The sequence below is a fragment of the Triturus cristatus genome, chromosome 5_2, assembly GCF_964204655.1.
Source record: "Triturus cristatus chromosome 5_2, aTriCri1.1, whole genome shotgun sequence".
Lineage (NCBI taxonomy): Eukaryota > Metazoa > Chordata > Amphibia > Caudata > Salamandridae > Triturus > Triturus cristatus.
Window position 1 is genome coordinate 553,420,751 of NC_140588.1, and position 17,509 is coordinate 553,438,259.

At 34.6% G+C, this 17,509-nt stretch overlaps 13 non-coding genes across 13 annotated transcripts; 6 read left to right on the forward strand and 7 right to left on the reverse strand.

Annotated features, from left to right (window-relative positions):
* Nucleotides 1-363: 363 nt before the first annotated feature.
* Nucleotides 364-435, reverse strand: TRNAQ-CUG (transfer RNA glutamine (anticodon CUG)). Its single transcript has one exon. It is a non-coding gene; the product is annotated as a tRNA-Gln (tRNA).
* A 1,548-nt stretch (nt 436-1,983) lies between these two features.
* TRNAQ-UUG (transfer RNA glutamine (anticodon UUG)) lies at nt 1,984-2,055 on the forward strand. The gene has a single exon. It is a non-coding gene; the product is annotated as a tRNA-Gln (tRNA).
* Nucleotides 2,056-2,880: 825 nt separating this feature from the next.
* TRNAQ-CUG (transfer RNA glutamine (anticodon CUG)) lies at nt 2,881-2,952 on the reverse strand. Its single transcript has one exon. It is a non-coding gene; the product is annotated as a tRNA-Gln (tRNA).
* A 1,548-nt stretch (nt 2,953-4,500) lies between these two features.
* On the forward strand, nt 4,501-4,572 carry TRNAQ-UUG (transfer RNA glutamine (anticodon UUG)). Its single transcript has one exon. It is a non-coding gene; the product is annotated as a tRNA-Gln (tRNA).
* An 825-nt stretch (nt 4,573-5,397) lies between these two features.
* TRNAQ-CUG (transfer RNA glutamine (anticodon CUG)) lies at nt 5,398-5,469 on the reverse strand. Its single transcript has one exon. It is a non-coding gene; the product is annotated as a tRNA-Gln (tRNA).
* Nucleotides 5,470-7,017: 1,548 nt separating this feature from the next.
* On the forward strand, nt 7,018-7,089 carry TRNAQ-UUG (transfer RNA glutamine (anticodon UUG)). The gene has a single exon. It is a non-coding gene; the product is annotated as a tRNA-Gln (tRNA).
* Nucleotides 7,090-7,914: 825 nt separating this feature from the next.
* On the reverse strand, nt 7,915-7,986 carry TRNAQ-CUG (transfer RNA glutamine (anticodon CUG)). Its single transcript has one exon. It is a non-coding gene; the product is annotated as a tRNA-Gln (tRNA).
* Nucleotides 7,987-9,534: 1,548 nt separating this feature from the next.
* On the forward strand, nt 9,535-9,606 carry TRNAQ-UUG (transfer RNA glutamine (anticodon UUG)). The gene has a single exon. It is a non-coding gene; the product is annotated as a tRNA-Gln (tRNA).
* An 825-nt stretch (nt 9,607-10,431) lies between these two features.
* On the reverse strand, nt 10,432-10,503 carry TRNAQ-CUG (transfer RNA glutamine (anticodon CUG)). The gene has a single exon. It is a non-coding gene; the product is annotated as a tRNA-Gln (tRNA).
* A 2,089-nt stretch (nt 10,504-12,592) lies between these two features.
* Nucleotides 12,593-12,664, forward strand: TRNAQ-UUG (transfer RNA glutamine (anticodon UUG)). The gene has a single exon. It is a non-coding gene; the product is annotated as a tRNA-Gln (tRNA).
* Nucleotides 12,665-13,492: 828 nt separating this feature from the next.
* TRNAQ-CUG (transfer RNA glutamine (anticodon CUG)) lies at nt 13,493-13,564 on the reverse strand. The gene has a single exon. It is a non-coding gene; the product is annotated as a tRNA-Gln (tRNA).
* A 1,548-nt stretch (nt 13,565-15,112) lies between these two features.
* Nucleotides 15,113-15,184, forward strand: TRNAQ-UUG (transfer RNA glutamine (anticodon UUG)). Its single transcript has one exon. It is a non-coding gene; the product is annotated as a tRNA-Gln (tRNA).
* Nucleotides 15,185-16,009: 825 nt separating this feature from the next.
* On the reverse strand, nt 16,010-16,081 carry TRNAQ-CUG (transfer RNA glutamine (anticodon CUG)). The gene has a single exon. It is a non-coding gene; the product is annotated as a tRNA-Gln (tRNA).
* Nucleotides 16,082-17,509: the final 1,428 nt, after the last annotated feature.

A 17,509-nucleotide genomic window follows, 5' to 3' on the forward strand; every position in this document is an offset into this window, starting at 1 on the left:
GAATCTGAAATTCACTTTCAAAGAAATTCACAATGAAATGCACTGTGTAAGTCCAGCATGTTGTCAGCTAAGAAATCAGCAAAAATGAACTATCTCATTACTGGCCATATAGATGAGAAAGGAAAATAAACTCATGTTTACAATGTGGATGTGAAAGAACAGTTTCTAGGTTCAGCTTCAATATTTATGTTTATGAATAATTGATATGTTCATATTGTCTAACAGCTATCTAGATGGATAAAGCTATGTATGCATCTATACATACTTATGCGTTCATACGCATCAGTATAAAACATTGATATTAGGTTTTTTCTAGACCAAATTCTAAAAAATGAGTTAAACAGTGAATCTCATAATTGTAGTAGGTCCCACCGAGATTTGAACTCGGATCGCTGGATTCAGAGTCCAGAGTGCTAACCATTACACCATGGAACCCTCTCACACAAGAGTGCCTTTTCCATTGAGACAAAAGAGAGCGCATCAGTGATGTCCTTCTCTTATATTGATAAAAAGATATCTCATTTGAATGGTCATAGTGGATAGAGATTTAATGTGATTTGATTCTTTTCAGCTATATTCTCTATAAAAGTGTTAAATATTCAAATGTTTATCTGAATATAAAAGTTATATCACAATGTTCATCTTTGCCTGTAGCATAATAAAACAGTCTACATTTCCAGACTACTGAAGCAATGTCTCTGTCTCCTGCATGGGTGGCTCGATAGAGCAATGGTTGGCAATTTGGACTTTGCATCCAATGATCCGATTTGAAACCTTGGAGGGACTTTTTTTATTACTCTTGAGCTTTTCCATTTCTTCATCTTTGTTCATTGATAGCTCAAATCCAACACCAGTAGGTTGAAAGAGTCAATTATTGAATGCTTTCAAAATGTCCATCAGCTTGAACAAGTTACATCAATACAAACTTTACAATACTTTGACATCAAATTTCTTCACAAAGTAGTTAGCCATTATAAAATCATATCCTGATTTTCTCAAACGCATTTCAGACGGGTGATTCACAGCATCACTTTTTTAAGCTTTCCCACTATTGATAAGGCGAAAATAGCACATTTTGAATGAGAAGTTTTCTTCAATCAAACATAGAGGAACCCAAATGATGATCTCATTCAGCTAGTAAAAATGTTGTTTTATATTAGTATGGAAATCGTGAAAAGAAAATAGTTTTCATGCTGATTTACAACAGTTGATCTCCAATCGTAAAATATAAGCTTTTGGTCGGAGGCATGACAGGTACTGATCAAATTCTCATTTTTGAACTTCATTCAGAAATCATATGATATGCTTTGTATACATCAACTGTATTGTTGGATCAATAATGAGTAAAAAGTGACTATCTCAATTTCAGGACATATAAAAGAGAAAGAAGTAGAAACTCATGTTTCAAATGCTGAGAGGCAACAACTGTTCATGATTTTCACCTCCACTAATTATATTTATTTTTATAATCTATATGTTTATATGTTCCTATAAATATACAGAGACATATAGCTATATATACAGAGATACATATGTACAGGTTGATTTTTACATGTTTATAAGTAAATGTGATGTTGTTCCAAATAAAACTTTTAAGAACTGAATGGAAAATAAAATTGTAATGTTCAGATAAGTCCCACTGAAATTTGTACTCAGATCCCTGTTTTCAGAGTCCAGAGTGCTAACCACGACACCATCCACCCTCCCGTACCAGGGTGAGCTTTCCATTTTGACAGAAGAGATTTGCCTCAGGGGGCAACTTATCTTTCATTGAAAAATATTATCTCACATAAAAACCACTGTTCAACAGAGTTATAACGTTATTTGAGTCTTTTGGGCAACATCCTTCCCCAACATAGTTCAATATGCAAAAGTTTACCAGAATAGGAAAGCAATCCAATTCAGTTTCTCTTTGACAGTAGAATATTAAAAACGTTGACATTTCCACATTGCTGCAGCAGTTTGCACTCCTTTCACATGGGAGGTTCCATGGTGTAATGGTTAGCACTTTGGACTTTGAATCCAATGATCCGAGTTCAAATCTCGGTGGGACCATTTTATGACTCTTGAGCAAATCATTTTCTTTCAAGTGTATTCATGAATATCACATATCTAATACCGGTAGGGTGAAAAATTAATGTATTGATTATACTCTAAAAATTTACTAGATGTGAGCAAATAATAGAATTTTTACAATACCTGGAAACTAAATGGCTCAAAATAATGAGAGATTTTACAAACTCACTCTGGTTTCTCAAACTCATCACAGGGGCCTGATGCACGACATTACTTTTTAAAATCTTACTGTTATTGATAAGGGGAACAAGGAACTTTTTAATTGCAAAGCATTCATTAAAACAAAACTTGAGGAGTCAAACTTTGTATTACGGGGACCGAAGATGTGCAGTTTGAATAATAATCTTGAAATTCAGACGTACAAAGATTTTACACATTGATTTTCAACAGTAAATCCACAACCAATAAAGTTGAATCTTTTGAAAGACATGTCAAAGGTGTGAATCTGAAATTCACTTTCAAAGAAATTCACAATGAAATGCACTGTGTAAGTCCAGCATGTTGTCAGCTAAGAAATCAGCAAAAATGAACTATCTCATTACTGGCCATATAGATGAGAAAGGAAAATAAACTCATGTTTACAATGTGGATGTGAAAGAACAGTTTCTAGGTTCAGCTTCAATATTTATGTTTATGAATAATTGATATGTTCATATTGTCTAACAGCTATCTAGATGGATAAAGCTATGTATGCATCTATACATACTTATGCGTTCATACGCATCAGTATAAAACATTGATATTAGGTTTTTTCTAGACCAAATTCTAAAAAATGAGTTAAACAGTGAATCTCATAATTGTAGTAGGTCCCACCGAGATTTGAACTCGGATCGCTGGATTCAGAGTCCAGTGTGCTAACCATTACACCATGGAACCCTCTCACACAAGAGTGCCTTTTCCATTGAGACAAAAGAGAGCGCATCAGTGATGTCCTTCTCTTATATTGATAAAAAGATATCTCATTTGAATGGTCATAGTGGATAGAGATTTATTGTGATTTGATTCTTTTCAGCTATATTCTCTATAAAAGTGTTAAATATTCAAATGTTTATCTGAATATAAAAGTTATATCACAATGTTCATCTTTGCCTGTAGCATAATAAAACAGTCTACATTTCCAGACTACTGAAGCAATGTCTCTGTCTCCTGCATGGGTGGCTCGATAGAGCAATGGTTGGCAATTTGGACTTTGCATCCAATGATCCGATTTGAAACCTTGGAGGGACTTTTTTTATTACTCTTGAGCTTTTCCATTTCTTCATCTTTGTTCATTGATAGCTCAAATCCAACACCAGTAGGTTGAAAGAGTCAATTATTGAATGCTTTCAAAATGTCCATCAGCTTGAACAAGTTACATCAATACAAACTTTACAATACTTTGACATCAAATTTCTTCACAAAGTAGTTAGCCATTATAAAATCATATCCTGATTTTCTCAAACGCATTTCAGACGGGTGATTCACAGCATCACTTTTTTAAGCTTTCCCGCTATTGATAAGGCGAAAATAGCACATTTTGAATGAGAAGTTTTCTTCAATCAAACATAGAGGAACCCAAATGATGATCTCATTCAGCTAGTAAAAATGTTGTTTTATATTAGTATGGAAATCGTGAAAAGAAAATGTTTTTCATGCTGATTTACAACAGTTGATCTCCAATCGTAAAATATAAGCTTTTGGTCGGAGGCATGACAGGTACTGATCAAATTCTCATTTTTGAACTTCATTCAGAAATCATATGATATGCTTTGTATACATCAACTGTATTGTTGGATCAATAATGAGTAAAAAGTGACTATCTCAATTTCAGGACATATAAAAGAGAAAGAAGTAGAAACTCATGTTTCAAATGCTGAGAGGCAACAACTGTTCATGATTTTCACCTCCACTAATTATATTTATTTTTATAATCTATATGTTTATATGTTCCTATAAATATACAGAGACATATAGCTATATATACAGAGATACATATGTACAGGTTGATTTTTACATGTTTATAAGTAAATGTGATGTTGTTCCAAATAAAACTTTTAAGAACTGAATGGAAAAGAAAATTGTAATGTTCAGATAAGTCCCACTGAAATTTGTACTCAGATCCCTGTTTTCAGAGTCCAGAGTGCTAACCACGACACCATCCACCCTCCCGTACCAGGGTGAGCTTTCCATTTTGACAGAAGAGATTTGCCTCAGGGGGCAACTTATCTTTCATTGAAAAATATTATCTCACATAAAAACCACTGTTCAACAGAGTTATAACGTTATTTGAGTCTTTTGGGCAACATCCTTCCCCAACATAGTTCAATATGCAAAAGTTTACCAGAATAGGAAAGCAATCCAATTCAGTTTCTCTTTGACAGTAGAATATTAAAAACGTTGACATTTCCACATTGCTGCAGCAGTTTGCACTCCTTTCACATGGGAGGTTCCATGGTGTAATGGTTAGCACTTTGGACTTTGAATCCAATGATCCGAGTTCAAATCTCGGTGGGACCATTTTATGACTCTTGACCAAATCATTTTCTTTCAAGTGTATTCATTAATATCACATATCTAATACCGGTAGGGTGAAAAATTAATGTATTGATTATACTCTAAAAATTTACTAGATGTGAGCAAATAATAGAATTTTTACAATACCTGGAAACTAAATGGCTCAAAATAATGAGAGATTTTACAAACTCACTCTGGTTTCTCAAACTCATCACAGGGGCCTGATGCACGACATTACTTTTTAAAATCTTACTGTTATTGATAAGGGGAACAAGGAACTTTTTAATTGCAAAGCATTCATTAAAACAAAACTTGAGGAGTCAAACTTTGTATTACGGGGACCGAAGATGTGCAGTTTGAATAATAATCTTGAAATTCAGACGTACAAAGATTTTACACATTGATTTTCAACAGTAAATCCACAACCAATAAAGTTGAATCTTTTGAAAGACATGTCAAAGGTGTGAATCTGAAATTCACTTTCAAAGCAATTCACAATGAAATGCACTGTGTAAGTCCAGCATGTTGTCAGCTAAGAAATCAGCAAAAATGAACTATCTCATTACTGGCCATATAGATGAGAAAGGAAAATAAACTCATGTTTACAATGTGGATGTGAAAGAACAGTTTCTAGGTTCAGCTTCAATATTTATGTTTATGAATAATTGATATGTTCATATTGTCTAACAGCTATCTAGATGGATAAAGCTATGTATGCATCTATACATACTTATGCGTTCATACGCATCAGTATAAAACATTGATATTAGGTTTTTTCTAGACCAAATTCTAAAAAATGAGTTAAACAGTGAATCTCATAATTGTAGTAGGTCCCACCGAGATTTGAACTCGGATCGCTGGATTCAGAGTCCAGTGTGCTAACCATTACACCATGGAACCCTCTCACACAAGAGTGCCTTTTCCATTGAGACAAAAGAGAGCGCATCAGTGATGTCCTTCTCTTATATTGATAAAAAGATATCTCATTTGAATGGTCATAGTGGATAGAGATTTAATGTGATTTGATTCTTTTCAGCTATATTCTCTATAAAAGTGTTAAATATTCAAATGTTTATCTGAATATAAAAGTTATATCACAATGTTCATCTTTGCCTGTAGCATAATAAAACAGTCTACATTTCCAGACTACTGAAGCAATGTCTCTGTCTCCTGCATGGGTGGCTCGATAGAGCAATGGTTGGCAATTTGGACTTTGCATCCAATGATCCGATTTGAAACCTTGGAGGGACTTTTTTTATTACTCTTGAGCTTTTCCATTTCTTCATCTTTGTTCATTGATAGCTCAAATCCAACACCAGTAGGTTGAAAGAGTCAATTATTGAATGCTTTCAAAATGTCCATCAGCTTGAACAAGTTACATCAATACAAACTTTACAATACTTTGACATCAAATTTCTTCACAAAGTAGTTAGCCATTATAAAATCATATCCTGATTTTCTCAAACGCATTTCAGACGGGTGATTCACAGCATCACTTTTTTAAGCTTTCCCACTATTGATAAGGCGAAAATAGCACATTTTGAATGAGAAGTTTTCTTCAATCAAACATAGAGGAACCCAAATGATGATCTCATTCAGCTAGTAAAAATGTTGTTTTATATTAGTATGGAAATCGTGAAAAGAAAATGTTTTTCATGCTGATTTACAACAGTTGATCTCCAATCGTAAAATATAAGCTTTTGGTCGGAGGCATGACAGGTACTGATCAAATTCTCATTTTTGAACTTCATTCAGAAATCATATGATATGCTTTGTATACATCAACTGTATTGTTGGATCAATAATGAGTAAAAAGTGACTATCTCAATTTCAGGACATATAAAAGAGAAAGAAGTAGAAACTCATGTTTCAAATGCTGAGAGGCAACAACTGTTCATGATTTTCACCTCCACTAATTATATTTATTTTTATAATCTATATGTTTATATGTTCCTATAAATATACAGAGACATATAGCTATATATACAGAGATACATATGTACAGGTTGATTTTTACATGTTTATAAGTAAATGTGATGTTGTTCCAAATAAAACTTTTAAGAACTGAATGGAAAAGAAAATTGTAATGTTCAGATAAGTCCCACTGAAATTTGTACTCAGATCCCTGTTTTCAGAGTCCAGAGTGCTAACCACGACACCATCCACCCTCCCGTACCAGGGTGAGCTTTCCATTTTGACAGAAGAGATTTGCCTCAGGGGGCAACTTATCTTTCATTGAAAAATATTATCTCACATAAAAACCACTGTTCAACAGAGTTATAACGTTATTTGAGTCTTTTGGGCAACATCCTTCCCCAACATAGTTCAATATGCAAAAGTTTACCAGAATAGGAAAGCAATCCAATTCAGTTTCTCTTTGACAGTAGAATATTAAAAACGTTGACATTTCCACATTGCTGCAGCAGTTTGCACTCCTTTCACATGGGAGGTTCCATGGTGTAATGGTTAGCACTTTGGACTTTGAATCCAATGATCCGAGTTCAAATCTCGGTGGGACCATTTTATGACTCTTGAGCAAATCATTTTCTTTCAAGTGTATTCATTAATATCACATATCTAATACCGGTAGGGTGAAAAATTAATGTATTGATTATACTCTAAAAATTTACTAGATGTGAGCAAATAATAGAATTTTTACAATACCTGGAAACTAAATGGCTCAAAATAATGAGAGATTTTACAAACTCACTCTGGTTTCTCAAACTCATCACAGGGGCCTGATGCACGACATTACTTTTTAAAATCTTACTGTTATTGATAAGGGGAACAAGGAACTTTTTAATTGCAAAGCATTCATTAAAACAAAACTTGAGGAGTCAAACTTTGTATTACGGGGACCGAAGATGTGCAGTTTGAATAATAATCTTGAAATTCAGACGTACAAAGATTTTACACATTGATTTTCAACAGTAAATCCACAACCAATAAAGTTGAATCTTTTGAAAGACATGTCAAAGGTGTGAATCTGAAATTCACTTTCAAAGAAATTCACAATGAAATGCACTGTGTAAGTCCAGCATGTTGTCAGCTAAGAAATCAGCAAAAATCGACTATCTCATTACTGGCCATATAGATGAGAAAGGAAAATAAACTCATGTTTACAATGTGGATGTGAAAGAACAGTTTCTAGGTTCAGCTTCAATATTTATGTTTATGAATAATTGATATGTTCATATTGTCTAACAGCTATCTAGATGGATAAAGCTATGTATGCATCTATACATACTTATGCGTTCATACGCATCAGTATAAAACATTGATATTAGGTTTTTTCTAGACCAAATTCTAAAAAATGAGTTATACAGTGAATCTCATAATTGTAGTAGGTCCCACCGAGATTTGAACTCGGATCGCTGGATTCAGAGTCCAGTGTGCTAACCATTACACCATGGAACCCTCTCACACAAGAGTGCCTTTTCCATTGAGACAAAAGAGAGCGCATCAGTGATGTCCTTCTCTTATATTGATAAAAAGATATCTCATTTGAATGGTCATAGTGGATAGAGATTTATTGTGATTTGATTCTTTTCAGCTATATTCTCTATAAAAGTGTTAAATATTCAAATGTTTATCTGAATATAAAAGTTATATCACAATGTTCATCTTTGCCTGTAGCATAATAAAACAGTCTACATTTCCAGACTACTGAAGCAATGTCTCTGTCTCCTGCATGGGTGGCTCGATAGAGCAATGGTTGGCAATTTGGACTTTGCATCCAATGATCCGATTTGAAACCTTGGAGGGACTTTTTTTATTACTCTTGAGCTTTTCCATTTCTTCATCTTTGTTCATTGATAGCTCAAATCCAACACCAGTAGGTTGAAAGAGTCAATTATTGAATGCTTTCAAAATGTCCATCAGCTTGAACAAGTTACATCAATACAAACTTTACAATACTTTGACATCAAATTTCTTCACAAAGTAGTTAGCCATTATAAAATCATATCCTGATTTTCTCAAACGCATTTCAGACGGGTGATTCACAGCATCACTTTTTTAAGCTTTCCCGCTATTGATAAGGCGAAAATAGCACATTTTGAATGAGAAGTTTTCTTCAATCAAACATAGAGGAACCCAAATGATGATCTCATTCAGCTAGTAAAAATGTTGTTTTATATTAGTATGGAAATCGTGAAAAGAAAATGTTTTTCATGCTGATTTACAACAGTTGATCTCCAATCGTAAAATATAAGCTTTTGGTCGGAGGCATGACAGGTACTGATCAAATTCTCATTTTTGAACTTCATTCAGAAATCATATGATATGCTTTGTATACATCAACTGTATTGTTGGATCAATAATGAGTAAAAAGTGACTATCTCAATTTCAGGACATATAAAAGAGAAAGAAGTAGAAACTCATGTTTCAAATGCTGAGAGGCAACAACTGTTCATGATTTTCACCTCCACTAATTATATTTATTTTTATAATCTATATGTTTATATGTTCCTATAAATATACAGAGACATATAGCTATATATACAGAGATACATATGTACAGGTTGATTTTTACATGTTTATAAGTAAATGTGATGTTGTTCCAAATAAAACTTTTAAGAACTGAATGGAAAAGAAAATTGTAATGTTCAGATAAGTCCCACTGAAATTTGTACTCAGATCCCTGTTTTCAGAGTCCAGAGTGCTAACCACGACACCATCCACCCTCCCGTACCAGGGTGAGCTTTCCATTTTGACAGAAGAGATTTGCCTCAGGGGGCAACTTATCTTTCATTGAAAAATATTATCTCACATAAAAACCACTGTTCAACAGAGTTATAACGTTATTTGAGTCTTTTGGGCAACATCCTTCCCCAACATAGTTCAATATGCAAAAGTTTACCAGAATAGGAAAGCAATCCAATTCAGTTTCTCTTTGACAGTAGAATATTAAAAACGTTGACATTTCCACATTGCTGCAGCAGTTTGCACTCCTTTCACATGGGAGGTTCCATGGTGTAATGGTTAGCACTTTGGACTTTGAATCCAATGATCCGAGTTCAAATCTCGGTGGGACCATTTTATGACTCTTGAGCAAATCATTTTCTTTCAAGTGTATTCATTAATATCACATATCTAATACCGGTAGGGTGAAAAATTAATGTATTGATTATACTCTAAAAATTTACTAGATGTGAGCAAATAATAGAATTTTTACAATACCTGGAAACTAAATGGCTCAAAATAATGAGAGATTTTACAAACTCACTCTGGTTTCTCAAACTCATCACAGGGGCCTGATGCACGACATTACTTTTTAAAATCTTACTGTTATTGATAAGGGGAACAAGGAACTTTTTAATTGCAAAGCATTCATTAAAACAAAACTTGAGGAGTCAAACTTTGTATTACGGGGACCGAAGATGTGCAGTTTGAATAATAATCTTGAAATTCAGACGTACAAAGATTTTACACATTGATTTTCAACAGTAAATCCACAACCAATAAAGTTGAATCTTTTGAAAGACATGTCAAAGGTGTGAATCTGAAATTCACTTTCAAAGAAATTCACAATGAAATGCACTGTGTAAGTCCAGCATGTTGTCAGCTAAGAAATCAGCAAAAATGAACTATCTCATTACTGGCCATATAGATGAGAAAGGAAAATAAACTCATGTTTACAATGTGGATGTGAAAGAACAGTTTCTAGGTTCAGCTTCAATATTTATGTTTATGAATAATTGATATGTTCATATTGTCTAACAGCTATCTAGATGGATAAAGCTATGTATGCATCTATACATACTTATGCGTTCATACGCATCAGTATAAAACATTGATATTAGGTTTTTTCTAGACCAAATTCTAAAAAATGAGTTAAACAGTGAATCTCATAATTGTAGTAGGTCCCACCGAGATTTGAACTCGGATCGCTGGATTCAGAGTCCAGTGTGCTAACCATTACACCATGGAACCCTCTCACACAAGAGTGCCTTTTCCATTGAGACAAAAGAGAGCGCATCAGTGATGTCCTTCTCTTATATTGATAAAAAGATATCTCATTTGAATGGTCATAGTGGATAGAGATTTAATGTGATTTGATTCTTTTCAGCTATATTCTCTATAAAAGTGTTAAATATTCAAATGTTTATCTGAATATAAAAGTTATATCACAATGTTCATCTTTGCCTGTAGCATAATAAAACAGTCTACATTTCCAGACTACTGAAGCAATGTCTCTGTCTCCTGCATGGGTGGCTCGATAGAGCAATGGTTGGCAATTTGGACTTTGCATCCAATGATCCGATTTGAAACCTTGGAGGGACTTTTTTTATTACTCTTGAGCTTTTCCATTTCTTCATCTTTGTTCATTGATAGCTCAAATCCAACACCAGTAGGTTGAAAGAGTCAATTATTGAATGCTTTCAAAATGTCCATCAGCTTGAACAAGTTACATCAATACAAACTTTACAATACTTTGACATCAAATTTCTTCACAAAGTAGTTAGCCATTATAAAATCATATCCTGATTTTCTCAAACGCATTTCAGACGGGTGATTCACAGCATCACTTTTTTAAGCTTTCCCTCTATTGATAAGGCGAAAATAGTAGGCCTGGGCCAAAATTTTGTTCCGTTCGCGGAAATTGCGATAATTTGACATTTTTGCGTTCCGCGGAGAGCGCGAAAATGTCAAAAATTCCGGTTTCCGCAGCTTGGCGATAATTTGTTTCTTGCTCGCGCTGTAAAATGATACATTCTCGCGCGCGCGCGATCGCCTTACCTGAATCCCTGCGTTCGCCGACAAGTTTTCTTGATCCGGTCGCGTTCTCCATGAGATGTTGTATTGTTTTTAGCCATTTGCGCTGTCTCGCGACAGTTCGCGCCCGCAGTGACGTCATGCGTCGCGCGATCACGTCTTTCTTCTCGCGATCATGCACCGCGAGAACAACTCAAAACAAGATGGCCGCGCCCGCAAGCAACCAAATGGGTAAGTTGGCGACCCGCAACCATGCAGAAAATCTCGCGAACATGCCGGAAAAAAACTTCCGCATCTTTGCGATATTTCTGCTTGTTTGCGATAATTTTAAACATTCTCGCGATAATTTGCGAAGGTTAATTCCGCAAATTCCGCCCACCCCTAGAAAATAGCACATTTTGAATGAGAAGTTTTCTTCAATCAAACATAGAGGAACCCAAATGATGATCTCATTCAGCTAGTAAAAATGTTGTTTTATATTAGTATGGAAATCGTGAAAAGAAAATGTTTTTCATGCTGATTTACAACAGTTGATCTCCAATCGTAAAATATAAGCTTTTGGTCGGAGGCATGACAGGTACTGATCAAATTCTCATTTTTGAACTTTATTCACAAATCATATGATATGCTTTGTATACATCAACTGTATTGTTGGATCAATAATGAGTAAAAAGTGACTATCTCAATTTCAGGACATATAAAATAGAAAGAAGTAGAAACTCATGTTTCAAATGCTGAGAGGCAACAACTGTTCATGATTTTCACCTCCACTAATTATATTTATTTTTATAATCTATATGTTTATATGTTCCTATAAATATACAGAGACATATAGCTATATATACAGAGATACATATGTACAGGTTGATTTTTACATGTTTATAAGTAAATGTGATGTTGTTCCAAATAAAACTTTTAAGAACTGAATGGAAAAGAAAATTGTAATGTTCAGATAAGTCCCACTGAAATTTGTACTCAGATCCCTGTTTTCAGAGTCCAGTGTGCTAACCATGACACCATCCACCCTCCCGTACCAGGGTGAGCTTTCCATTTTGACAGAAGAGATTTGCCTCAGGGGGCAACTTATCTTTCATTGAAAAATATTATCTCACATAAAAACCACTGTTCAACAGAGTTATAACGTTATTTGAGTCTTTTGGGCAACATCCTTCCCCAACATAGTTCAATATGCAAAAGTTTACCAGAATAGGAAAGCAATCCAATTCAGTTTCTCTTTGACAGTAGAATATTAAAAACTTTGACATTTCCACATTGCTGCAGCAGTTTGCGCTCCTTTCACATGGGAGGTTCCATGGTGTAATGGTTAGCACTTTGGACTTTGAATCCAATGATCCGAGTTCAAATCTCGGTGGGACCATTTTATGACTCTTGACCAAATCATTTTCTTTCAAGTGTATTCATTAATATCACATATCTAATACCGGTAGGGTGAAAAATTAATTTATTGATTATACTCTAAAAGTTTACTAGATGTGAGCAAATTATAGAATTTTTACAATACCTGGAAACTAAATGGCTCAAACTAATGAGAGATTTTACAAACTCACTCTGGTTTCTCAAACTCATCACAGGGGCCTGATGCACGACATTACTTTTTAAAATCTTACTGTTATTGATAAGGGGAACAAGGAACTTTTTAATTGCAAAGCATTCATTAAAACAAAACTTGAGGAGTCAAACTTTGTATTACGGGGACCGAAGATGTGCAGTTTGAATAATAATAATCTTGAAATTCAGACGTACAAAGATTTTACACACTGATTTTCAACAGTAAATCCACAACCAATAAAGTTGAATCTTTTGAAAGACATGTCAAAGGTGTGAATCTGAAATTCACTTTCAAAGAAATTCACAATGAAATGCACTGTGTAAGTCCAGCATGTTGTCAGCTAAGAAATCAGCAAAAATGAACTATCTCATTACTGGCCATATAGATGAGAAAGGAAAATAAACTCATGTTTACAATGTGGATGTGAAAGAACAGTTTCTAGGTTCAGCTTCAATATTTATGTTTATGAATAATTGATATGTTCATATTGTCTAACAGCTATCTAGATGGATAAAGCTATGTATGCATCTATACATACTTATGCGTTCATACGCATCAGTATAAAACATTGATATTAGGTTTTTTCTAGACCAAATTCTAAAAAATGAGTTAAACAGTGAATCTCATAATTGTAGTAGGTCCCACCGAGATTTGAACTCGGATCGCTGGATTCAGAGTCCAGTGTGCTAACCATTACACCATGGAACCCTCTCACACAAGAGTGCCTTTTCCATTGAGACAAAAGAGAGCGCATCAGTGATGTCCTTCTCTTATATTGATAAAAAGATATCTCATTTGAATGGTCATAGTGGAAAGAGATTTAATGTGATTTGATTCTTTTCAGCTATATTCTCTATAAAAGTGTTAAATATTCAAATGTTTATCTGAATATAAAAGTTATATCACAATGTTCATCTTTGCCTGTAGCATAATAAAACAGTCTACATTTCCAGACTACTGAAGCAATGTCTCTGTCTCCTGCATGGGTGGCTCGATAGAGCAATGGTTGGCAATTTGGACTTTGCATCCAATGATCCGATTTGAAACCTTGGAGGGACTTTTTTTATTACTCTTGAGCTTTTCCATTTCTTCATCTTTGTTCATTGATAGCTCAAATCCAACACCAGTAGGTTGAAAGAGTCAATTATTGAATGCTTTCAAAATGTCCATCAGCTTGAACAAGTTACATCAATACAAACTTTACAATACTTTGACATCAAATTTCTTCACAAAGTAGTTAGCCATTATAAAATCATATCCTGATTTTCTCAAACGCATTTCAGACGGGTGATTCACAGCATCACTTTTTTAAGCTTTCCCGCTATTGATAAGGCGAAAATAGCACATTTTGAATGAGAAGTTTTCTTCAATCAAACATAGAGGAACCCAAATGATGATCTCATTCAGCTAGTAAAAATGTTGTTTTATATTAGTATGGAAATCGTGAAAAGAAAATGTTTTTCATGCTGATTTACAACAGTTGATCTCCAATCGTAAAATATAAGCTTTTGGTCGGAGGCATGACAGGTACTGATCAAATTCTCATTTTTGAACTTCATTCAGAAATCATATGATATGCTTTGTATACATCAACTGTATTGTTGGATCAATAATGAGTAAAAAGTGACTATCTCAATTTCAGGACATATAAAAGAGAAAGAAGTAGAAACTCATGTTTCAAATGCTGAGAGGCAACAACTGTTCATGATTTTCACCTCCACTAATTATATTTATTTTTATAATCTATATGTTTATATGTTCCTATAAATATACAGAGACATATAGCTATATATACAGAGATACATATGTACAGGTTGATTTTTACATGTTTATAAGTAAATGTGATGTTGTTCCAAATAAAACTTTTAAGAACTGAATGGAAAAGAAAATTGTAATGTTCAGATAAGTCCCACTGAAATTTGTACTCAGATCCCTGTTTTCAGAGTCCAGAGTGCTAACCACGACACCATCCACCCTCCCGTACCAGGGTGAGCTTTCCATTTTGACAGAAGAGATTTGCCTCAGGGGGCAACTTATCTTTCATTGAAAAATAGTATCTCACATAAAAACCACTGTTCAACAGAGTTATAACGTTATTTGAGTCTTTTGGGCAACATCCTTCCCCAACATAGTTCAATATGCAAAAGTTTATCAGAATAGGAAAGCAATCCAATTCAGTTTCTCTTTGACAGTAGAATATTAAAAACGTTGACATTTCCACATTGCTGCAGCAGTTTGCACTCCTTTCACATGGGAGGTTCCATGGTGTAATGGTTAGCACTTTGGACTTTGAATCCAATGATCCGAGTTCAAATCTCGGTGGGACCATTTTATGACTCTTGACCAAATCATTTTCTTTCAAGTGTATTCATTAATATCACATATCTAATACCGGTAGGGTGAAAAATTAATGTATTGATTATACTCTAAAAATTTACTAGATGTGAGCAAATAATAGAATTTTTACAATACCTGGAAACTAAATGGCTCAAAATAATGAGAGATTTTACAAACTCACTCTGGTTTCTCAAACTCATCACAGGGGCCTGATGCACGACATTACTTTTTAAAATCTTACTGTTATTGATAAGGGGAACAAGGAACTTTTTAATTGCAAAGCATTCATTAAAACAAAACTTGAGGAGTCAAACTTTGTATTACGGGGACCGAAGATGTGCAGTTTGAATAATAATCTTGAAATTCAGACGTACAAAGATTTTACACACTGATTTTCAACAGTAAATCCACAACCAATAAAGTTGAATCTTTTGAAAGACATGTCATAGGTGTGAATCTGAAATTCACTTTCAAAGAAATTCACAATGAAATGCACTGTGTAAGTCCAGCATGTTGTCAGCTAAGAAATCAGCAAAAATGAACTATCTCATTACTGGCCATATAGATGAGAAAGGAAAATAAACTCATGTTTACAATGTGGATGTGAAAGAACAGTTTCTAGGTTCAGCTTCAATATTTATGTTTATGAATAATTGATATGTTCATATTGTCTAACAGCTATCTAGATGGATAAAGCTATGTATGCATCTATACATACTTATGCGTTCATACGCATCAGTATAAAACATTGATATTAGGTTTTTTCTAGACCAAATTCTAAAAAATGAGTTAAACAGTGAATCTCATAATTGTAGTAGGTCCCACCGAGATTTGAACTCGGATCGCTGGATTCAGAGTCCAGTGTGCTAACCATTACACCATGGAACCCTCTCACACAAGAGTGCCTTTTCCATTGAGACAAAAGAGAGCGCATCAGTGATGTCCTTCTCTTATATTGATAAAAAGATATCTCATTTGAATGGTCATAGTGGATAGAGATTTAATGTGATTTGATTCTTTTCAGCTATATTCTCTATAAAAGTGTTAAATATTCAAATGTTTATCTGAATATAAAAGTTATATCACAATGTTCATCTTTGCCTGTAGCATAATAAAACAGTCTACATTTCCAGACTACTGAAGCAATGTCTCTGTCTCCTGCATGGGTGGCTCGATAGAGCAATGGTTGGCAATTTGGACTTTGCATCCAATGATCCGATTTGAAACCTTGGAGGGACTTTTTTTATTACTCTTGAGCTTTTCCATTTCTTCATCTTTGTTCATTGATAGCTCAAATCCAACACCAGTAGGTTGAAAGAGTCAATTATTGAATGCTTTCAAAATGTCCATCAGCTTGAACAAGTTACATCAATACAAACTTTACAATACTTTGACATCAAATTTCTTCACAAAGTAGTTAGCCATTATAAAATCATATCCTGATTTTCTCAAACGCATTTCAGACGGGTGATTCACAGCATCACTTTTTTAAGCTTTCCCTCTATTGATAAGGCGAAAATAGTAGGCCTGGGCCAAAATTTTGTTCCGTTCGCGGAAATTGCGATAATTTGACATTTTTGCGTTCCGCGGAGAGCGCGAAAATGTCAAAAATTCCGGTTTCCGCAGCTTGGCGATAATTTGTTTCTTGCTCGCGCTGTAAAATGATACATTCTCGCGCGCGCGCGATCGCCTTACCTGAATCCCTGCGTTCGCCGACAAGTTTTCTTGATCCGGTCGCGTTCTCCATGAGATGTTGTATTGTTTTTAGCCATTTGCGCTGTCTCGCGACAGTTCGCGCCCGCAGTGACGTCATGCGTCGCGCGATCACGTCTTTCTTCTCGCGATCATGCACCGCGAGAACAACTCAAAACAAGATGGCCGCGCCCGCAAGCAACCAAATGGGTAAGTTGGCGACCCGCAACCATGCAGAAAATCTCGCGAACATGCCGGAAAAAAACTTCCGCATCTTTGCGATATTTCTGCTTGTTTGCGATAATTTTAAACATTCTCGCGATAATTTGCGAAGGTTAATTCCGCAAATTCCGCCCACCCCTAGAAAATAGCACATTTTGAATGAGAAGTTTTCTTCAATCAAACATAGAGGAACCCAAATGATGATCTCATTCAGCTAGTAAAAATGTTGTTTTATATTAGTATGGAAATCGTGAAAAGAAAATGTTTTTCATGCTGATTTACAACAGTTGATCTCCAATCGTAAAATATAAGCTTTTGGTCGGAGGCATGACAGGTACTGATCAAATTCTCATTTTTGAACTTTATTCACAAATCATATGATATGCTTTGTATACATCAACT